This window comes from Sphaerodactylus townsendi, linkage group LG07 (genome assembly GCF_021028975.2).
Source record: "Sphaerodactylus townsendi isolate TG3544 linkage group LG07, MPM_Stown_v2.3, whole genome shotgun sequence".
NCBI lineage: Eukaryota > Metazoa > Chordata > Lepidosauria > Squamata > Sphaerodactylidae > Sphaerodactylus > Sphaerodactylus townsendi.
The window spans coordinates 649,594-654,575 of record NC_059431.1 but is presented as its reverse complement, the minus strand read 5'-3'; positions in this window follow the sequence as shown (position 1 = coordinate 654,575).

The window sequence follows — 4,982 nt, the reverse complement described above, 5'->3', positions numbered from 1 at the left end:
GTCCCCACGAAGTTATCCTGCAACGCGGTAACGGCTCGGACAAATCCGCGCAAAGCTCAAGCGCACCGTGGACTTTTCCCGCCAGCTACTCCTGGCCCAGTTGGGGCCGATCATCGCTTTCGCCGGTGAGATTCCCCAGGTGGGAGCTGAGCTTCGTTTTGCACCAAAGACCCTCGCAAAGATTGGTGGATGTACCACCGGGAGCCCTGCCACACTGTGGTAAACGCCGGGCAACTAAAAACTCCGTGCTGTCAGTCTTCCGTCATTTCAAGGGGTACGCTGGTTGCTGTCTTCTGGCTCGCCCCTGCAAAAGCTCGGTGCTAGATGGCAGGGGACAGCAACTAGAGGCCAGGAGATGGTGCCTCTTGCCACTCGCAAGAGCAGCCCAAACCCCGGCAGCAAGTTGGCAGACTCCTCAAGGCGTCGCCCACCCTTTGAACCAGCACTTTACGCAAAACGTTTGCAGCAAGACGCCAACTAGCTTGTATGTGCGTCTTCAGTGTCCGCCAGGAGGGATTTAGACTTTGCCGGCTTTGCATCTGCTTTGGCTCACGCACAATCAGCTGGTAGCCGGTGCAGCTATTTCTCTGTAAGAGCTGATATGTGAAGATTTAAGGGAAACGACCGGGGAAATCCCCTTGCCGCCCCACACACACACACAATTGCGTTAATTGCAAAACCTTTTCGGGTTAGGGCAGCAGAGCAGGGAGTGCAGCGAAGCTGACGGGAGGGGCTCACAGAAGATCATCCGCAGCTCATGATGAACGCGGCCGGTTTGATTCCATCCGCCCCCGCTTTGAGGAGGGGGGCTCAGGAGACAAGATGCAGGCGGGGATCTGACCTGTGAACAATTGCAGGTCCCTGGACTTTCCCAGGAGAGGTTTTGCTACTTTGGGGGAAGTCAGGCAGCTGAAATGGGGTGCTAACAGGAGCCTTATAAACACTGGTGCTTTCAGTTGTTTTAATCTACTACTTGCATATCCAAGCTTGTTTGTGAAGTCATTATCGAGGTCTGTTCAGACCAGAGGAGGGAGCGGGAGGGGAAGAGGTCCTTCTAGACCACAGGTGTCAAACTCGCGGCCCTCCAGATGTTGTGGACTACAGCTCCCATCATCCCCTGCCAGCATGATGCTGGCAGGGGATGATGGGAACTGTAGTCCATAACATCTGGAGGGCCGCGAGTTTGACACCGGTGTTCCAGACCTTTACTTGTCTGATGGCACGAAAGTAACAGGGCCTCTGCTATACAGCCTTCAAAATGAGCAGGCTTTGCGACCCAACCCTCCCGAGTTCACACAAAAACTGGCAGGGTCGCCATCTTTGGTGCAGTATCCACACACACACACACACCTTTCACTTGGCTTCGTGGCCTCTGCTTTCCTTAAAAAAAAACCCATACCAAGTGCCGAGAACTCATCTCAAGCCCCTCGAGTGTCTATGTCAAGGGTCTTCAAACTATGGCTCCCCAGATGTTCATGGACTACAATTCCCATCAGCCCCTGCCAGCATGGCCAAGTGGCAGGGCTGATGGGAATTGTAGTTCATGAACATCTGGGGGGGGCATAGCTTGAAGACCCCTGGTCTATGTACTCCCTGACGTTGGCAGAAAGACAGCAATTATTTTTTTTATAATTTTTACGTCGCGTCCTCTGCGGTACAGTCTCGGAGCTTAGACCAAAACCTGCCAGGGCCGTTCGGCTCTTGGGGGTCATTTTCTTTAGTGAGACACTTGGAAGCAGAGCTTTTTTCCCCATTTCGGGCTAAGAGTGAGTTGTGTTTCTGCCCATTTAAGAGATGAACACACCTCAAGGAACTATGCATAGGCCTGCAAAGTGGTTAGAGTACACACTGTGCATGTCACTCTTATACTGACAGTTTTGCTGAAATCATTTTCCTGCAATAAAAAAACACACCCTGTTTGCAAGCCTGTGTTCTACAGCGTTCCAGAGGGCAAGTTCTGATCACATGCAACCCTCGTTTGGTTGTGAAAGTAGTTCACAGTGAGGCAGCGGCCACGATTGTGTCAGTCTTCCCAGCTCTGGGAGGAGATGCTGCCCAGAAGCGAAACCACCTCTGCGCAGCAGGGTCAGAAAGAGCCTCTAGTCGGAGAGGACCACGTGGGGTGCTGTCACCACCGAGCAATCCCGATCGTGCATCAGCTGAAGTGAAGGAAGATTACCCGGCAACCGCAGCCACCGGCGAGCCGACGCTGACAGCCCTCGACGCTGACCCACATACTGAACAAGCGAGGATGTCACTTTCAGGCATCCCGGCCATATAATTGGGTGTCACTGGGGCACCTGTGGCCGGCTCTCGGGCTCAGCCAACGATCTGCTCCCGATTCATTCAGAGGAGGAATCAAGGACTGGCCGTTGGAGAGGAATGGCAGTGGCAATGCCACCTCTTGAAACACACGCTGGAAGGGACCCTAGGGGTCATCTAGTCCAAACCCCTGCAGAACAATGGAACTTCAACTTCCCCCCTCCTCCAGTGACCTCTGCTCTATGCCAAGAGGGAGGAGGAGAGAACTCCAGGATTCCTGGTCAACCTGGCCTGGAGGAAAATTCCTTCCTGACCCCATAGTGGCAATCAATTTTACTGGGGTGCTGTGTGGTTTCCGGGCTGTATGGCCGTGTTCTACTGTGTTTCCCCAAAAATAAGACAGTGTCTTATATTAATTTTTGCTCCCAAAGATGTGCTATGTCTTATTTTCAGGGGATGTCTTATTTTTCTGTGTTCTGTTCGTCGGGCATGCTTCCAAACAAAAACTTTGCTACGCCTTACTTTTGGGGGATGCCTTATATTTCGCACTTCAGCAAAACCTCTACTACATCTTATTTTCAGGGGATGTCTTATATTCAGGGAAACAGGGTAGCAGCATTCTCTCCTGACGTTTCGCCTGCATCTGTGGCTGGCATCTTCAGAGGATCTTCTTGTTGCCAGGATGCAGGTAAAACGGCTGTGAGAATGCTGCTAGAACACGGCCATACAGCCCGGAAACCACACAGCACCCCAGCGATTCCGGCCGTGAAAGCCTTCGACAACACAAATCAATTTTACGGTCGCCATGTAAGAAAGAGCTATAGAATACCAAAATACACTATGCCTATTGGCCAACCACACATACAGAAATCACGCATAGGGGGGGAAAGTACAAGTGCTCTATTCATATATGAAGGTGCAACAGAAACATGTATACAAACTACAAAGACATGAAAACCCCATATTGTGAATGGGGTTTTGGGTGGGAATATGGTTACGCATTGAGATATTCATGGACTCTGATGCTGATTTGGAACACTGTCATGGACTAGATCTTATATTGTATTTGTTTTATGTCTCATTGTACAGCGCCCAGAGCCCTTCGGGGGTTGGGCGGTCTATCAAGCCTAATAAATAATAATAATAATAATAATAATAATAATAATAATAATAATAATAATAATAATAATTGAAGTTGAACGATTGTGGCAGAAAAGAACAACAGTAATCCCACTAGTAGTCGGTGCTCTAGGAGGAATCCCAAGAAATCTTGAAAAACATCTGGAAAGCCTAAACTTGGACAGAACATCAGTCCACCTGCTGCAGAAAACAGCCCTTCTAGGAACTGCACACATTCTACGCAAATACCTCTAATATCCTAGGTCCTTGGGAAGGACTCGATATTCAGAGATGAATTCCAGACACTTGTGCTGTGTTGTTATGTGTATAATAATAATAATAATAAACTCTCATGGCTGTGATGCACACTTAAATTCCTAAGAAAGGAGTGTGCGTTGTGGTAATAGGATGCCTGTTAATAGCTGTTTGTGTACAGTCTTTGTTGTTTGTATACATGTTTCTGTTGCACCTTCATACAGGTACAGAGCACTTGGATTTCTGCTGCTGTGTGTGGTTTTTGTCTGTAACAAGCGTGGTTGGCCAATGGGCAGAGTGTATTCTGGTATTCCATACTTTATCACATTGCTGATATACTATATTATAGGACGTAAGAAAGAGCTGCGCAAGCCGGCCCCTGGCCTCATCCCTGCCTGCCGTCCTTCTCATGATTCTATCTGCCTAAATTCACAGAAAGCTTTCCTGGCCGGAATCCACTGGCTGTTGGCGTAGGAGGTTAAGAGCTCGTGTATCTAATCTGGAGGGACCGGGTTTGATTCCCGGCTCTGCCGCCTGAGCTGTGGAGGCTTATCTGGGGAATTCAGATTAGCCTGTACACTCCCACACACGCCAGCTGGGTGACCTTGGGCTAGTCACAGCTTCTCGGAGCTCTCTCAGCCCCACCCACTTCACAGGGTGTTTGTTGTGAGGGGGGAAGGGCAAGGAGATTGTCAGCCCCTTTGAGTCTCCTGCAGGAGAGAAAGGGGGGATATAAATCCAAACTCTTCTTCTTTTCTGGACTGTGTGGCCACAATCTGGCATTTTCAAAGGCATGTCACAGTAAAGGAGAAAACAGATCTTTCCGTGACATCCTTCTGAAGATCCCAGCCATAGATCCAGGCGAAATGTTAGCAGCTAAAACTACCAGCAAACACACAGCAGTCACAGAGTCAGCTTCGCTGTAGACCTCCATCAAGCCGCTGCTTAAAGGCTTCCAAGGAGAGCCCACGACCTTCCAAGAGCCGGGCTTTCCTGAAATCCCACTTCCAGCTGTAGCGCCAGGCCTCCGTGACCCATATCCTCCCAGCAGACACACAGGCTGCTGTGGAGGTCGGGGCCCGATCCCTAGCACCAAGCCACCGGCAGCAGGAAGAAGTTCACATACCTGAGACAGGTGACTCAAAGCAGAGAGGAATTGTGTGCGTGTGTCGTAGGGCAAGTTGGAGGGGCAGTCAGCTAAATTACAATCTGGCTTGTGGCTTGAAAGAACAGGGCTCCAGCCACAGGGGGGTGGCTCTTTTGCTGGTCAGCGTCACCCATCTGGATCCTGCTTGAAGTCCAGTTTCCGGCCTCACCATCACCCGTTCACAGGATTTACCGATACG